Here is a 19122-nt window from a genome sequence, read left to right on the forward strand (position 1 = left end):
TAGTGATAGGTTCTCAGAGCTAATGAGGTAATTTTATGGATCTTTTCCACATCACCTCTCACCTGCTCAGTGAATCCCCACTAAATCTTGTGCCAGGATAACATGGCAGACAGAAATAATGACAGCAACAATTTAGATGAATGTAGGACTTATCATCTCTGGGGTGTTTTTCACTAATATCTCACTTAATCCTCAGATCCACTCTGTGAGATAGGTGTTATTATTAATTTCTAAATGAATTTCAGCGCTTCTCTAACAAGTCCAAAGTCAAACACTTAATAATAATCAGGGTAAAGCATGAACCCACATCATCAGCTGTCTGCAGGTTTTGTGCTTGGCCCATCACACCACCCACACTTCACAATAAACTACAAAATAAAAAGCAGATCCCTGCAAGCCCCATATTTTTAAGGGTGTTGTGTATTTGGTCTGCTCACTCCAAGCACCAGATTTTTACTTTGTCAGTGGGTAATGTAACTGCCCAACAGATTCTTCTTGCCCACTGTCCAGATGGAGCTGATTTATCCAGATGGGAATTACAGTAGACAAAGTTTAATACATGCAGAGTTGGCTAAATGGGAGACTGGAGTTTTATTGTTAGTCAAATCAGCCTCCCCAAAAGTTCAGAGGCTAGGGTTTTTAAAAGACAGTTTGGCGGGCAGGGGGCTAGGGAATGGGGAATGGTGATAAGTTGGGTCAGGGATGGAATCACAGGGAGTCCAAGCTGTCCTCTTGCATTAAGTCAGTTCCTGGGTGGGGACCACAAAACCAGATGAGCCAATTTACCAGTCTGGGTGGCACCAGCTGGTCTATCAGAATGCAGGGTCTGAAAAATGCTTCGAACACCAATCTTAGGTTTTACAATAGTAATGTTATCTATCAGAGCAATTGAGGAGGTTAGGAATCTTGTGATCTCTGGTTACATGACTCCATAATTCCTAATCTTGTGGCTCATTTTGTTAGTTTTACAAAGGCAATCTGGCCCCCAAATGAGGGGGTTTGTTTTGGGGAAGGCTGTTATCATCTTTGTTTCGAAGTTAAACCGTAAGCTAAATTCCTCTCCAAGTTAGTTCAGCCTGCACCCAGGAATGAACAAGGACAGCTTGGAGGTTAGAACCAAGATGGAGTTGGTTAGGTCAGATTTCCTTCACTGTCATAATTTTCCTATGTCACATTTTTCTCACTGTTACAATTTTTGCAAAGGTGATTTCAGTAATATAACTGGCTCAGATATATCTTTGTAATAATTCTACAGATTCCATTAATTCAGAAATTTAAAAGAATAAGATGCATTAAGAGAATAATTATATCCATGCTTCAGAATTTTACCAGTTAAGTCTATTTTACTAGTTAAGTTAAAATACATGTAAATAAATTTAAATGCAATATAAAATGCGTTCAAGTGTAGATGTAACTATAATGTCATTCTATGGCCGGGTGCAGTGGCTCATGCCTGTAATCCCAGCACTTTGGGAGGCCAAGGTGGGCAGATTACAAGGTCAGGAGTTTGAGACCAGCCTGGCCGATATGGTGAAACCCCATCTCTACTAAAAATACAAAAATTAGCTGGGCATGGTGGTGGGCGCCTGTAGTCCCAGCTACTCAGGTGGCTGAGGCAGGAGAATTGCTTTAACCTGGGAGGCAGAGGTTTCAGTGAGTCAAGATTGCGCCAGTGCACTCCAGTCTGGGTGACAGAGTGAGACTCTGTCTCAAGAAATAAAAAAAATAATAAAAACTGTAATGTCATTCTGATGTTAATTACTAAACACTAGTTATGCCTGCTTAGATATTTTCTACACTATAGTTACTTCCCATATATCATTATCAGTTGTCCTTCAGGGACAGTGTGGTTAAAAATAATCACTCTGGTGACTCACTAAGGTTTTGCAATTTAACCATTTTATGCCCTCTTAAATAGAAATTTTGTTTAAACTGTTTACTTCTTTCATTCTCCATTGTTTTTCTTAGGATTTCTAGCTAGAAAACTGGCCTGAGGAGGTAATCCACAATACAGAAAATTGATTTTGAGCAAAGAGATACTAGGCTTATGTAAACAGAGAATTTAGAATGTGCTTAAATATCCAACTACACGGGAATGGTTAAAAACCTTTTAGTACATATACATACATTATTAAATATTATGCAATTATTAGTTATGTATACATATAAATTTGTAATGGAATATGAAATGCTTTATTAAAATGTTTAAGCAAGGCCGGGCACGGTGGCTCACGCCTATAATCCCAGCACTTTGGGAGGCTGAGGTGGGCGGATCACGAGGTCAGGAGATCGAGACCATCCTGGCTAACACGGTGAAACTCTGTCTCTACTAAAAATACAGAAAAATTAGCTGGGCGTTGTGGCGGGCGCCTATAGTCCCAGCTACTGGGGAGGCTGAGGCAGGAGAATGGCGTGAACCTGGGAGGCAGAGTTTGCAGTGAGCCAAGATCACGCCACTGCAGTCTAGCCTGGGTGATAGAGCGAGAACCCGTCTCAAAAAAAAAAAAAAGTGTAAGCCTGAAGAAAATTCAATTGTAACTTTGTGTTAACATGGAAACAAAGTTATTCAAAGAAAAGACTGAAAAATGTTTTATTAAAATGTTTAAGCAAGAAGAAAATTATATCTTCTATGTATATTATGATGATCAGTTGTAACTGTATTAACATGGAAACAAAGTTATTCATAGAAAAGATTGAAAAAAAAAATAACCAAACTAAGGGTATTGGAATAAGTTTACTGATTTTTTTCTTTGTATATTTCTCCACATTGAGCATGCTTTATTGTTACATCTAGAAAGTTTTACTTTCATTTTAAAAGAAATCTTGCCAGCCGATTCATAATCATAATAAGTATTTGATTATGCTGTTTTGTAACTTGTTGAAACTTAGAAACTCATTTTTTCAAAGCAGATACTCTTACTTGAACTTTTTGAAATTTGATTTCCTTTTAATTGTATCTAGCCTTTGTAGTTTGAAAAACTTTTCTCCTTGGTAGAAAGATAAAGTGCAAATTGTTTCTGTAAGTCCTTGTGGGACTTCTCATCCAGGATCCAGCCAATTCTACTCTCACCCCAGGCTAGTTTGAGATTTTGATAAATCTTATCCAGACTGCCACAATAAGCCATTACTTATTCTCTTCCTGTCAGTTGGTTTTATGTTCAATGTCCAGATTAACTTCACGTGCTCAGCAATCACTTCCCGTTTTCACAAAATAAAGTCCAAGCTTCTTAGTCTACTTTCAAGGCCATATATAATTTGATATTAGGCCTTTCCTGCTTTGCTCTACAGGTTTTATTTCTGGATGAACAAAATGTGCTATCCTCGCCGATCCCTGGCATGCTACGGTTACCACCTCTGCATGTTGATTCACTTACAAGGAATGCCCTCCCCACCCAGCTGGTCCAATTAAATGTTTCCTTGGCTATCAATCTGAAGGGTTTGCGCTGTCTTCTGAGCTCCTAGTGTAATACAGCGATTTCCCCTAAAGTATGCTTGCGTTTGTTGGTGACATCTCTTCCAGGATTATGTTGAACTGCTCCTTAAATCATATGAGGTTGTTTAGCTCTGTTTCTTCTCCCCCTCAATTAGATTATAAAGCAGTTTGAGACTCCCAAGCCTTCTGCTTGGATTGGAATCCTACCTCCCTCTTTATATGAGCTCTATGACCTGGACAAGTTACTTCATTTTAGTGTGCCTCAGTTTCCTCATTTATATGATAAAATGGAGATAATAGTGTCTATCTCATAGAATTAAAAGAGATAATATGTAAAGAACTTGGGACAGTACCTACTATACATTTAACACCAATTAAATATTAACTGCCATAACTGTTATTAACGGTATTTTAATGTAAGGATTATGTTTCATATTTCTTTATATCTTCCACAACACTTGGAAAATTTTGCTAGGGACTGATGAGTAAGGATTTACATATTTGTTGACTGTTTTATTAACAAGATTAACTTTTGTTACTAAGACTATCCCAAGCGGGCAAATCTTGGGGACTTTATTAATACTCTGTGGTGTATCAACAGTGTATTATGTGCTGTGCATACATTCTTTTACTAAGCATTCACAATAATTCTTTTCCCACATGGCTTTTTATATGTGGTTTAAAAAAATTTAACTTTAGATTATGTATGTGTATGCATGTGCACAGGCAATTTAAAAAGCCAAATAGTATTTTAAGGAAATGAAACAGTAGCTCCCCAACCCAACATCCCTCCAAAAAGTAGAAATATTCAGTAAGTATTATCTGTTGACTTCCTGTTATGAAGATTATAATTTAGCTCTCTTAACACTCCCACTTCCCACATCCTTCCAGCATAATTAATTACAGTTTGAAGTTAACATTGTATTTATCGTATTGGTACTATGTAAAAATTGTTAACAAGTTAGCATGTAGTGCATTATTAATTTCCTTTTTTGTACCAAATTCCTTATACTTCTTTTAGTTGGTAATTGCCTGATTTTGTTTTTTTCTTATTTTTTTAAATGTACCTTTTGCTAACTTTGCACAGAACCATGTACTTCCTTGAAACATGATCAAAAACTTTAGACAAACTGTGAATTCCACTTTTTTCCTTCTTCTTTTCGGAGTACAAACCTCTTGTAGTTCTTCATTGTCTTTCACCAATCTGGACTTTCTGTTACATCATCCTGAGAACTACCCTGCCTCTTTAGTTATTATTGTTGGATGCCCGGCTTCTTGAATTCTTATCTTCCTTTTCTTGTATTTCTCCTCATTTTGAAGGTGTGTATTCTCCAATAGCTTCCTGCAAGAAAAAAGGGGGCATGGGAGGTAATTTTCTTTTTTAGATTTTTTAAATGTTGAAAAGGCTTTATTCTGCCCATAAACTTGATTGATAGTTTGTCTAGGTCTTAAAATCCAAGTTGAAACCATTTTCCTTAGGATTTTGAAGGCATTTCTCCATTGACATCTAATTTCAGAATTACTCTCAGAATATTAATGTCATTCTGATTCTTAATTCTTTATGATTGATCCACTTTTATTCCATTGAAAGCTATGGTTTTGTCTGTGTAAACTTTGAACTCTGAAATTTTAATCACAATGTGCCTTGTATTAGTCTGTTTTCATTCACTGTGCTGGACCATTCAGTCTAGAAATTTGTGTCTTCCAATTTTGGAAACTATTCTTATATTATTCTTTTGATAATTATTTTTCAGTATTCTCTTTTTAGAACTCTTATTAGTCAGACTGTTAATCTCAGAGCTCCTGTTAGTTCTCTAAACCTTGTATCTTTTCTATTTTTGTTTCTCATCTTGTTATATTTTCTTAAAATTTCTCAACTTTTATCCAGTGCTTCTGTTGAACTTTTATTATTGCTATAATATTTGTAATTTCCATGAGTTCTTACTTATTCTCTGAATATTTTTAACCAGAATTATTTACTCATTTAACATATATAGTATCTTCTTTTATATGTGATGATATTAAATATATAGGATTTTACTTTGTTTTGATGGTGGTTTGTTTTCTTCTTCTGTTTGCATTGTCTGTCTTCTGAGTTTCTTCTTGTCTGTGTTTGTTAGTTTTATTCTCTGTATTTCATGTTGGAGGCCTCTCAAGCATCTTATGACCAATGACGTTTCCTTCAGTATTTACCAATGAGACTCCAAAAAGCTACTTGTAAACTGTGTGTTTCCTGGTTGGGTTCAGTGTAGGGTTATTGGGTTGGGAACTTGACAGTGTGGGAAACAACCCCATATGTTAGCATCTGAAAATATTTTCTCTTAGACTCATTCATTTCCCTAAAAAGAAATCCTCTGAAGTCTCACCTGGAGTGGAACAGAGAGGTCTAAACCTGGCTACCAACATTCTGGGATCTTAGTCTCACCAGGGAGTTACAGGTCTCACCATTCAATGTTTGCCTTTCCTACCCTTCTTCTTTCACTGTCAGTTTTCCTAGAGTTGAGAACTACTCTGGTTTTGATTTTTCCATTTAATGCCCCCTGCCTTCTCTCTGGGTAGGAGAAATGGTGGTGAAAACTTTCTTTGTCAGATGGCACTTCAATTAGAAGCAAAACCATTAGTGCTTTGTGCACACACATTGAGCAGCTGTGATCCTTCAGGACTGGCTGCTCTCGAGAAAGAAAACTCCCTATGGGTCACCACACCCCATGCCACTACACTATCCATAAGGGAAGCAGTGGTATCAAATGGCCAATGGTCCTAGTTCCTGGATCAAAGTAAAAGCATGATAATAGTCTCCTAAATGCTCTGCATATGAGAAGGGTCCTTCAGATCTGTTGACTTTATATAGACTTTCAACTGATCCTCCTATTTTCAGTTTAATTCCTCATCTCCAGAGGTTCTTTGTGCCTCCAATTTCTGAGCCTTTCTGGGGTTCTGTAGCATAAACAGACTGGCTACAGGCAGGAAGGTTTTAGCTTTCTATGTTCTACTAAATCAGTAACAATTCAAACACCTTTTTGCATCTCCTCTGCCATTTGTTTTTTTGTGTGTTTATGCCTTTAAAAAATTATTTTTAATTTTAGTGAAAATGACATTGTCATTTTAGTGGCATTTTGAGAAAGAGTGGAAAAGATATGAATAGTCACATCATTTTTTTCAATAGAAGTCACTATATATATATACACACACATATACTATGTATATGTGTTACTGCTTAACCATTTCATGAAATGCTCTCTATTATCATCTTAAGAACAGAGACTCCTTTATCAGCCAATATGAATTTAGCATCTGGCTAGGAACTTTGAAAAAACTGGATATGTCAAAACAGAAAACAGAGGTATATGCTGAAAAATCTTCTTTGCCCCTGGGATAGAAATACCTAGCAAATAAGGCAAACTGTGAATCTTCTTTTTCCTCTTAAATGGCTTAAAGAGGGGGCTCTTCTTAACCAAAATGCTACCTAAAATGCAACAAAGTACATCAACATTTGTCTTTTGCAAAGCCAATTAACTTGTAATTTACATTTTAAAAAATATTCAGATTTGACTCATGTTTCTTAACAAAATTCCTTGACGAAAAGTGAATTAAAGGCCCAGGGTTTGCTGGAGATAACAATCCACCCGGTAGGACATAGATTTAGGCTAATTTTTAATCACTAATTTTATATGTTTTCTATGTTTAATATGTTTAATCACTAATGTTTATCATGCTTCTACTTTGTGCCAGGAACTAGGACCACTGGTCATTTGATACTGCTGCTTCCCCATGGATAAAGTAGTAGGGTGCGGTAGCCCGTAGGGAGTTTTCTTTCTCAAGAGCAGCCAATCCTGAAGGATCACAGGTGCCCAATGTGCGCACAAAACACTAATGGTTTTGCTTCTACTTGAAGTGCTGTTTGACAAAGAAGGTTTTCACCATTTCAGATATGTAACTGGAGTCTCAGTTTCCAAAAGGTGCTCCCAAGATAAAAAATTTCTGTGATGATATCAGCTTGTACTTAATGGACAAATCAGATTCTTTGAGAAATGTCAGTAGTTTTAATTCAGCAGCTGAAATCTGAATATGTTTCAGTGTTTCTTAGTGAAGGCTTTTCTGATGCGAAGGATCCACAAAGTCCAGTGTAATTTCAAGATAAGCAGATATGATGTGTGGAGGGTGCAAACTGGCAGTCTGCCTGCTGCTTCCAGAATGTGACGTGCATTGCTTGTCTAGGCTCCAGCCCTTCCACCTCAGCTGCTTTGCCCTTTACCTAAGATGTGATTTCTTTACATACCCCCCTAACTCATTTTACTTCAGGATGCAGATTAACTATTATCAGCTTCAGCAAGTCTTCCGTAACCTTCCCACACACCTTGAACAATATTCTATTACAACATTTAACAAAGATCTATAATTATTTGTTTTTGCCACTAGACCATGGCTTCTCAAGGACAAAGATTAGGAACGGTCATATTACCTCTCTACCAACTAATACAGTGCATGACATATAAGATAGAGTCAATATACCTGTGAATGAATGGACAATGAGTGACGCTGCCAAGAACAGAAATTTAGTTTAGTTCCCTTTCCTTTGATTAGCAGTCTTGGTCTAGGGATTGTGTACATAACAGCTATCATCTTATGGGCTTATAATAAAATAAATAAAACAACATGTCACTTAACTGTAAATGAATGATTCATGTCTCTTAATCTTTCCTATCGTGAGTCATAGGATCTGGGCATGGTACAAACAAACCATTCTACCAGGCACAGAGAAGAATGACGTAGAGCCTAAGACTAACACAAACTCAAGGCACAGAAAATAAGACAAAATATGCAAGCAAGGTAACAAACTACATGCCATTTACCAGATTATAGTTGATTTTCCATTTAAAATTTAAATTTCATTTAAATTCCATTTAAAATAAAAGAAATGGTTAAAAAATACCAATCCAGCCTTACCAGTTCTGTGATTTCTATTAGCAAATGAAAACTCTATGCTTTTTCCACTCTGTCACTTTCAGATTATTTCTCATCTTCCCTCTCATATAAAGTCTCCCAGCTTCTGTGGAAATCGTTCCACTGAGCAATACTGCCGTTCAACACCTTCTGCTTGCTGTTGGGTACTGACCTCTCTTCAACCCTGCTTTTGACACCCTCAGAGTCTTCCTGTCTGTCCAACATCCACCCATTTTCAGGATGACATCATATCCTTATTTGATACTCTGGTCACTTACTGCCTTGACTTACTAACTTCCATGGACCTCCTCCACGTCAGCCAGTCATTCCCATAGACACACCCTGGAACATGTCATTTTCTGGAAATGCTTCAGCTCCAAAAACATTTTTTCAAACGTCAGACTCTCTCAGCATAACCTTTAATCAAATGACTTTCAACCTACCACTCTTTTTCCTCATTGAGATCTTCCAATTCAAAGATTCTTTACTTTGTATCTTCCTCTCAGTTCCTGACTATCTTCATTTCTTCCTCTCCTGATTGACATTCTATGGCCCATCCCTTCCTCCTTCTTTCCAATGCCCTTATCTTTCCTATCTTGCTTTTCTGTTGTACCTGCCTGGCAAAATACCAGAGCTAGATGAACCTTACTGTTGCCCATTTCTAAATCTTCAGATAATCTGCTGGAGAAAATAAGACAACCAAATGGACACTAAACCATCTTAACTGAACTTGGAACATAGTATATGTTTCTTCATCAACCCTCTGTCCCATCCTCCCCCTCATCTATTTCACACTTTTTTTGCTTTTCTCGAGTTTCCACCCTTCTTCTCAATACACCTTTCACTGAGCCTCCATAGATTTCCCCTTCTAATTAGCAGATGTAAGGCGAGCATCTGCCTTCCTATAAACATGCTCTTAAAGGTTAATTTCTCTAGACTTTTAGGAGAAGGAAGGTTTTGCCTCTCAGGCTTCTGGAAGTTGTTTTTCATGCATTGCCTGTGTCTCCTCTTCTTTCCAAACTCCATCAAGGAAAAGCCTCCCTTACTGCTGGCTGCCTCCTAGAATACCTGGTACCCGCCTCCTCAAAGTCCTGCATGGGTTTCAGCAGAGGAGTGAATGTGAGGCAGGCCACACTGTTTTTTAAAATTTCATACATTTATTCCTTGCAATGGTAACAGGTAAAGCTATCCTGATGCATTAGATTTTTCTGAAGAGTTGGTGGCAGATACTCTATTGTATGAGGGAAATTAAAAATGAAAATAAAATAGAAACAATAACAAAAACACTTGGCTAAATATACTGGTAACCATAGTCCAAGAGAAAATAAGAAAAAAGTCAACTTATTCTCAAGAGGTACCCTCATGAGCAAATCTCATTTAAAAGTATTGGTCCCTTGTCTTACAGAGCTACAGGTCAGTCCTACCTTTCAAGAGCTCCTGCTTCTTCAAACCTTTGCAGTGTGAATATCTGTCCCAAGTTAAGGACGCTCCAGTACCCACCTTTGGGGTTTGGTCTGGCCATGGGATCTAGTCTCCAGTGCCCAGGCAATGAATGTGTGGGAGTGATTTGAAGGAACAATTGTCAGGTCCAGGAGGAAGGAGGTCATGTCTATCTTATTCAGTCTTGTAATCTAAAACCCAGCACAAAGCTTGAGAGATAGTAAGATTTCAATAAGCATTTGAGGCAACGAAGAAAGAAGACGTAATGAAGACCGTCTCAATGCTGACTTTGCCTAAGTTACGTATTGAGTATGTTTTGTATTTTCTTATGGCAAATGCAGCCAGTCTTTGACTTCATCTCCTTGACTTCATCTCCTTTTCCTTAGCCTCCCATCTAGTTCCTTTGGAGTTCAAGTGACCCTCCTACAAATGTCCATTTATTCTTGGCCCTGAAGTTCTTGGACCACCTATGACTAGCAGAATAATTGTGGACTCTGCTATCTATCAATCATCCTTGCAGAGTGCTATATTCCTGACATTTACTCCCAACTCTACACTTAATAGTAAATTAATATATAGCTGAACTACGGGAAACAAATTAATGTTAACATTCCCCTATAATTTATGAGCACTACTCCCTCCCTGGTAGCATACAAATACATCATTAAAGAAGCTTAACATTTTGAGAGACAGCAATTCTTTTCCATATCTAACTAATGGATAAACTAAGGGAATGGAGAAAAGGGTGTCAGTAACAGCATTATACATGATAATAGAGCCCATAGCTTTTGACTCCCAAATGTCTGCTCTAACTATAAGACCAGAAACTCCCACTGTGACTTACTAGAACCTGTGCAAAATAAACAAACAATGTTTTAGCTCAGAGGAACTAGCTGAGCTATGTCTGTATAAGACAGAGACACAGAGAATCATCCGCTTTGAAGAGAGATTTTTTTTTTTCCAGAATTCTGCACTTTTCAACATCTCTATTTTCTAATTATTTGGCTCTTAGACCACAGTTTGCCTGAAGTTTCCATTTTTTCTCTGTCTTAAAAACTATTTTTGGTCTCAGTTCCACATGTGGCTCTGTGTATGTTTGCTATGTGTTACAATAATTGATATGACACAGTTTTCACATTGCTGGTATGGGAGAATTTTTAAATTTCCTATATAAATATGTAAAGTTAACATAGAATTTGTGCATGTTATTATCAAATTATTATTGGATTTATTGGGAAGCACACTGACTCTCATAACTTGATCCAAGGATTTTCCTGGGCCAGCATGACAGGTCTTATACTGGGTTTTATAATCAGTCCCTCAATTGTTATTAGTCTAAACTAGTGGTTTCCAACCCAGTATTACAACTCATTTTGAACATCAAAACCTGAATCCTTGTAAAATAGTAGTTTTACTTTTTAGCGCCCTTTGATTAAAAAATATATAATGACAAAAAGCTAACACAGATTCAGAAATACAGTACTTCTAAATGTACCTTGCTTATTAATCAAAATAGCATTCATATACTTTCATAAGTATTAGTCTATTAATTTGTCCTACAGAAAATGGTTTAACCGAGCATGAAAATTCCTAGACTTCTTAAAATTCCTGCAGCCCCTCATTGGAACTCAAGGTTGCCCTCTTCTTTTCTTTTTCTTTCAGTCTTCATTTTCCTCCGAGATATTGCCAGTCTCCTTCATGCAGACTACAAAATCACATTCTCCTTTACTTCCTTCAATTGCACTTTCATCCTCATGAAACTTCTCATGCCCATTCTTTAGTATGTTCTTTTTAATTCAACAAGTTCAGATTTAACGAATTGAGCCCCTATTATGCGTCAAGTACTATGCTAGACACATCTACGCATAATTTCATTTAACCTCACAATAATTCTTCACAGTAACACTTTGAGGATGTTATTATATCACAACTTTAGAGAGGAGGAAATTAATGACTTGGTCAGGTTGCAAAGTTTGTAAGTAAAGGAACCTGAATCCCGAACACTACCTTGGAGGCCTCTAGTATTTCCATGGCACAGAATCTGCTGTTGTATGTCATAGTACTCTCAACACCTATGTGAATCACATATCAATGTAGTAGCTCTTCTGTACCAATTTCTAGTCTAGGTGCCAGATGAGAGCAATAAGATCAAGTTCCACACATCAAGGTTCTTATAATCTAATAAATATGATGAAGTTGTAGATTTTTAACCCATTTCCCATTTGCCCTGAGAATACTCTTGTCTCTAATCCTTATAACATCTACATTTCTGTTGCATTAGGATTAGAGACAAGTTCTATTTAGAAATAACTTTAGCACTTTGGGAGGCCGAGATGGGAGGATCACGAGGTCAGGAGATCGAGACCATCCTGGCTAACATGGTGAAACCCCTTCTCTACTAAAAAAATACAAAAAACTAGCCGGGCGAGGTGGCGGGCGCCTGTAGTCCCAGCTACTCAGGAGGCTGAGGCAGGAGAATGGCGTAAACCCAGGAGACGGAGCTTGCAGTGAGCTGAGATCCGGCCACTGCACTCCAGCCTGGGCGACAGAGCGAGACTCCGTCTCAAAAAAAAAAAAAAAAAAAAAAAAAAGAAATAACTTCAAGAACAGTTTTTATATTTTATTTTCATACTGAAAATCAGTCAGATTTGCTTCAGCCTCAAAGAGCATGTTTATGTGAAATTAAATGAGCACAGCAGCAAGATGCAGTGTTTTTTTTCTAAACAGGAAATGAGTTAAAAAGATGACTGGGCACATATAAAAGCAACCTGTTATTGCGAATGTAATTTATCTAACATTCTAAACAGTCAAGTATAGTTCCCTCTTATTCACATAATAGGGATTTACTATATATAACCAGATTCATAGAATAAAAGCATGCAGAATCAAATTGTAGAGATGCTATAGTTATTTGAAATTCAGCACCTGCTAACATCTTGCCAGGAATATGTGGCCTCTGTGGAAGTCCTTGTAACCAGGCAAACACCACATTGCCATGGCATTGTCTCGTGGAACAAAATAAGGCCCCAGTGTCTTCAGGGAGCTGAGGCCACTTTGGACTTCAGATCAAATGAAGAGTCTAAAGAAGTCAACCATAAAGCACACCAGAGGCATATATGCACTTATGTGCCCACAAATAGAAATATGTGGCTTCCATGGTTAGTATTCTACATGTGTCATTTGCTCTTCTGCTAAGGTGTCTATTTTGTCTTTTGAAAGAAGAGTGGAACTCTGAGAGTAAATATTTATCTTGGAAAGCATGTTTGGCTTTTTGTAATAATGGAGGAAACAACTCAAAAGAAATGAAGTAAGTCTAAGAGGTGGAAAGCTGTGGTGTTTCTAGCACGAGGAAAGGCTTAAGTATGGAAGAGTTTCAACTGATCAAGCAGCAGTAATTATGCAGGAACTGGGTGCAGTTTCAACAGTGAAAGTACTTATTTGTGAAGATGGAAATCATTATTCAGGCCTGAGAATGTTTGAGCAAACATTGCCAAAGCTGTTCTATTAACATTTGAAGCTTGTATTAAAACGCTACCAGTAGAAAAGGAAGGAGGGCATTTCTGCCCAGCTGGGATTTTCATTTTGACGTTCTCTTATGTCCCAACACTTCCCAGTCTAGCACAAAGTCCTGAGCTGAGAATCAAGAAACGTGAGTTCTGGTATCAGATCTCACATTAACTAGTAGGCTTACTTTAGGAAAGCCAAAGAATAATGGAATTGCAGCCTTAAAAGAAACTTTAACATTTTCTTAATCCTATCATTTCATTTTATAGCAGCTGTAATGGAGCTAAAACCCATCTGTGCTTTGCTTTTTCCAGTTCATTGAATGCCTTGATCACTTCCCCTGCCTCTATTACAGAATTGTAGTGAGGTCAAAATGAAACAGAAAGTTTGACCGCATGTTCTCACTTATAAGTGGGAGCTGAACAATGAGAATACATGGACACAGGGAGGGGAATAACACACACTGGTGTTTGGGGGCAGGAGCGGCAATGGGGAGAGAGCATCAGGAAAAAGAGCTAATGCATGCTGGCATAATACCTAGGGGATGGGCTGATAGGTGCAACAAACCACCATGGCACACGTTTACCTATGTAACAAACTTGCACATCCTGCACATGTATCCCGGAACTTAACATAAAAAGAAAGAGGAGGTTTGAGAGTGTCTCACTCTCATAACCTCTTTCTTCACTAAATTGCTTTGCTATTAATGTTAGTCCTATTGTTTCAGGTTTTTTGTTTGTTTTTTAATTGTCTAGGCTTGTTTGTTACACTGCATTTGCATACCTTTTGGTCTCACCTTGATTTTGAAGGCAAGGACCTATACTAAGTTGAAAATAAAGAGCACAAAACATACATCTGTAGAGCATTTGGTAACAACTGAACTTGACTATGTGGTTACTACACACCAAGTACTAGGCTACTGTGTTAACAATCCTTAGAAGTTGATAGCATTGATCCACCTAAGGAAGCTGAGGGCCAGAGAGGTTGAGGAGCTGCCCAAGAACACACAAATTGGGAAGTAGTGGAGTAGAGACCAGACTCATATTTCTCTGGCACCAAAGCCTTTACTTTTCCGTGCAAACATGCTTGATTAAGTTAAAATGATTTTGAAATGTTAGACATAACTATAGTAACTATTGCATTTCCCTGAGGGACCTAGGAGATGAGTGCAGGAAAAATCAGGAGAAAGCAAAGAAAGAGAGAACCTTTTGCGATTATTAAAACCAACTGTGAGAGAACTGGAAAACTATATCTCATAGTCCCAGGGTACTGCACAGGAAATTTCATTCAACCTTATCTTCTACTCCTTTCTTTAGCCTAGTTACTGGCCTAAATTATGTTCTCTAGCTTTTTTCTTCATATCCAAATAAGGCATGGATTTGTAAATTACTAAATCCCTTAAATTTTATCACCATTCATGTATCTTCCATTTTATATTCTTCAGATCCTCTTACCTCTTCTGTCCCTCTCTGGCGAGCCGTACCAACAAGCTCAAACAGGAGACTGGCTCTCCAGGCTTGGTTCCATAATGAGTGGAAAGCTACAAGCCATGCCCTCAGGGAACACTCGAATCCCGCTCTCTGTAGTTTCTACACTTTCACTAGGCACTGGCCACCAAGGATACTTGGCATTAAAAACAGTTGTGGTTTTAAATGGCAAATCCTCCAGAAAAAGACTGTGTTTATACTTTTCTCAGCTTTCTCTACTATATTTAGCTCCTTTTTGGTGGTTACTTTTTCAATTGGCCCTTTTTAGAAAAAGTAGAATCCATCTGAACAAAAACTCTAAAGAATATATTCTGAATAGGTGAACTATGAACCCCCTATGCTTTTGATTCATTTAATGCTTATCGGTTGTCTACTATGTGCAAAGCTATGCGTAGTGAACTTGGCACTCACACCAATTCTGATTCCCAAATAGACTGTCAGAGAGCTACAACATCACCTACATCTGGACTTTCCCAAACTTCCCTTTCTCCACTCACTACTTTCTTTTTCTTTTCATCTATGTCCTACACAAATACTGACCACTTTTTAAATCCGTTGGACAGAAAAGCAATCAAAGTTTTGTCATAGAGAGATCTGAAGATATATGACTTATGCTGGAGTATTTTTCACATAATGATAAAAATATAGCCATATTTATAGGCTATAAATAAATCCTATTGCATTGACTATAGTTTTCCTAAGAGAGCTAATATTTATGCTTTTACAAAATCAACTTAAAAATTAATGGTATAAACATTAAGATACATTTTTGTGTGAATATTTTTAATAATTTTGTTTGGAACTCATCCCTGACCAATTCTCATTTATCCAGCCACAAAAATCTTGACTATTCAGCTTCTTGATGAAAATCAGGATGTTGGATCGGCATATGGCAAGCCAGCTACCTCCCATGCCCACTACCAAAAAGAAAAACAGTCGGGTGCGGTGGCTCACGCCTGTAATCCCAGCACTTTGGGAGACCGAGGCAGCCAGATCACGAGGTCAGCAGATCGAGACCATTCTGGCTAACACGGTGAAACCCTGTCTCTACTAAAAATACAAAAAATTAGCCAGGCGTGGTGGCGGGCGCCTGTAGTCCCAGCTACTCGGGAGGTTGAGGCAGGAGAATGGCGGGAACCCGGGAGGTGGAGCTTGCAGTGAGCTGAGATTGCGCCACTGCACTCCAGCCTGGGTGACAGAGTGAGACTTCGTTTCAAAAAAAAAAAAGAAAAGAAAAGAAAAACAAAACATGTTTTAATCTGGGTGTGCTTAGCTGCCTAAAAGTTTGATTTTTGCCCTAAGTCTCTGCTAGTTAGAATTACATCTAAGTAGAGGAATCAATTAGTGTCAAAATCACATATTACATACTAATGTGGGCTTCATATTATTGACATTAAGCAAATTTGAAAAATAAAAAGAGAAAAGCTGAGGGAGAAAATCAATCCTAATTGTACCATCAGAAGTAACCACTCAGTATTTCCTGCTGTATTTCCTCCCAACGTTTTTCTCTCATTTTTTTTAACTTAATATTATATTGTGAATATTCTTAAATAAAACCTCTTCTAAAATAGTTGTATAAGAGTCTGTTTCTAGTTGGTCAGTGATTTATTAATCATTCTTGTTGAATGTTTGTTTCCAGTTTTTCACTGCTATAAACAAGGCAGAGATGAACATCCTATATACATATTTCCTAGTATTTAAATTATTTCATCGGTGGATACTTACCTTACATCATACACAAAAGTCAACTCAAAAGGAATTGAAGACTTAAATACAAGACCCGAAACTTTAAAAACACTGGGGAAAAAGAAAAAGAAAACACTGGGCTAAAACCTTCATGAAATTTGTCTTAGCAATGATTACTTGGACTTGATACCAAAGGAAGAGGTAATAAAAGCAAAAATAAACAAGTAGGACTACAACAAATGAAAAAGCTTGTGCACAGCAAAGGAAACAACAAAATGAAAATACAGCCTATGGATGGATTGGAAGAAAATATTTGCAAACTATATATCTGATAAATGGTTAATATCCACAATACATAAGGAACTCCTATAGCTTAATAGCAAAAACACGACCCAATTTAAAAATGGACAAAGGAACTGAATAGACATTTTTCCAAAGAAGACACACAAATAGCTAACAGGTACATGAAAAGATGCTCTCCATTACTGATCATCAGAGAACCAAAAATCAAAACCACAATGAGATATAACTTTATTCCTACTAGGGTGGCTATTTTTAAAACAAAACCAAAAGATAACAAGTGTTGGCAATGATGTGGAGAAAAGGGATCCCTTGTACACTGTTGGTGGGAATGTAAATTGAAATGGCCACTGTGGAAAACAGTATGGAGGTTTCTTTAAAAATTCAAAGTAGAACTATCGATGAACCAACAAGCTCACATCTGAATATATATCCAAAGGAATTAAAATCAAGATCTTGAAAGGATATCTGCACTGCCACATTCATTTCAGCATTATTCACAAGAGCCAAGACATGAAAGCAACCAAAATGTCCCTCAACTGATCAATGGATAAATAAAATGTGGCATATACAAACAATGTCATATTATTCTGCCTTTAAAAAGAAGGAAATGCTGTCATTTTCATCAACATAGATGAACCTGGAGGTCATTATGCTAACTGAAATAAGCTAGATGCAGAAGGACAAATACTGCATGGTACCACTCATATGAGAAATCTAAAATAGTCAAACTCATAGAAGCATATGGTAGAATGGTAATTGCCAAGGGCTAGGGGTCATGGGGAAGTATATTAGTCAAGGGTACAAAGTTTCAGGTACACTGGTTGGTGGAAACATAAGTACAGGATAAATATACAAGATAAGCCCTAGAGATTTGCAGTACAGCATAGTGCCTATAGTTAACAATACTGTATTGCATACTTAAAAACTTGCTAATAGGGTAGATCTTATGTTAGGTGATCTTATCACACATACAAGTAATAATGATAAAGAGGGTAGAAGGAAACTGTTGCAGATGATATGTTTATGACATTGATTGTGGTGATGACTCCACATGTGTATACTTCTCTCCAAACTCATCGAGTTGTGTATGTTAAATATATACAACTTTTTGTATGTCAATTCATACCTCAATATAATAGTCTAAAAACAACTTAATTAGAATGGAGTCTCAAATACTAAATTATTACAGCCAAGCCTTTTGATACAAATTTTTATATTGCTTTCCAATATAATTATATCAGCTTGCAATCCTGAGAGAAAAAATAAATCAGTCTTACCACACCCTCAAATTTATATTCAGTTACTCTGTCTGCATAAGAATTTACATCGTTGCCTAAGAATTTATATTTTATCTCACTTCAGGTTCCAGGAACTTAATTCTTGACACAATGTGAGGTACTAACACAAAATGTTTCCAAAAAAACTAGCAAACATTTCCTGAGCACCTACCATGTGTAAAGAACTGTGCCTGGTGTTCTACAAAATATAGTACAGGTATATGAACTGTACTTGTCCTTATACTACTTACTCTTCAGTAGGAGAAGTAAAATTATAGCTGTCTACCACAGTGTCCACTTTTTGCTCTTTTGTATTAGTTACACAGCTAATACAAAACAGAAAGTAATAAGAGCCATAGAAGAATTACAAATAGTTTAATGAGAAGGCAGAACAAAGGAAACATTTGATGAGATAAGGAGATCTAATATCAATTGCTTTGGGCCTTATGCTTTTTGTATTAAGAGGAACATAAAATGCTGAAGATAGAGCTTTGGGGCCTTAATATTCCTTTAACGAAGACTCTGGCAGAAGTAGGACTTTCTTTAAAAATTTTGAATTATTATTATTATTATTTTTTGAGATGGAGTCTCACTCTGTCACTCATGCTTGTGTGCAGTGGCATGATCTCAGCTTACTGCAACCTCTGCATCCTGGGTTTTTAAGTGATCCTCCTGCCTAAGCCTCTTGAGTAGCTGGGAATACAAGTGTGTACCACTATGCCTGCCTTATTTTTGTATTTTTAGTAGAGATGGAGTTTTGCCATGTTGGCCAGGCTGTGGATTTCTTTAATGCATCGTACACCATGGAACAAAGTCCTGTGATTATGTTCATTACTATTCCCACTAGTATAAATACTTACTACGGTGTTTCAAGTAAAATGGATTAACATATCAATGTTCTGCTTGAATCAAATGCTGTTGTTTTGATATGTATTTTATGTTCTTTCCTTTCTCTATATTTAATAGAGATGAAATTGAGTGATCCTGGAGCAAGATGACCGAATAGGAGCAGCTCCAACCTCCAGCTCCCAGCGTGAGCAACACAGAG

The 19122-nt window shown here is 37.2% G+C and overlaps 1 protein-coding gene and 1 long non-coding RNA gene across 2 annotated transcripts in view; both read right to left on the reverse strand.

Moving 5' to 3' along the window:
* The window catches only part of CD55 (CD55 molecule (Cromer blood group)), a 146327-nt gene that overhangs the window by 45270 nt on the left and 81935 nt on the right, over positions 1–19122 (reverse strand). The window lies entirely within an intron of this gene.
* The window catches only part of LOC140710249 (uncharacterized), a 97663-nt gene continuing 81256 nt past the window's right edge, over positions 2716–19122 (reverse strand). Inside the window, exon 2 of the long non-coding RNA XR_012091200.1 lies at positions 2716–4775. This is a non-coding gene — a long non-coding RNA (uncharacterized lncRNA). The remainder of the gene's footprint in view (positions 4776–19122) is intronic.

The sequence above is a fragment of the Chlorocebus sabaeus genome, chromosome 25 (genome assembly GCF_047675955.1).
Source record: "Chlorocebus sabaeus isolate Y175 chromosome 25, mChlSab1.0.hap1, whole genome shotgun sequence".
Lineage (NCBI taxonomy): Eukaryota > Metazoa > Chordata > Mammalia > Primates > Cercopithecidae > Chlorocebus > Chlorocebus sabaeus.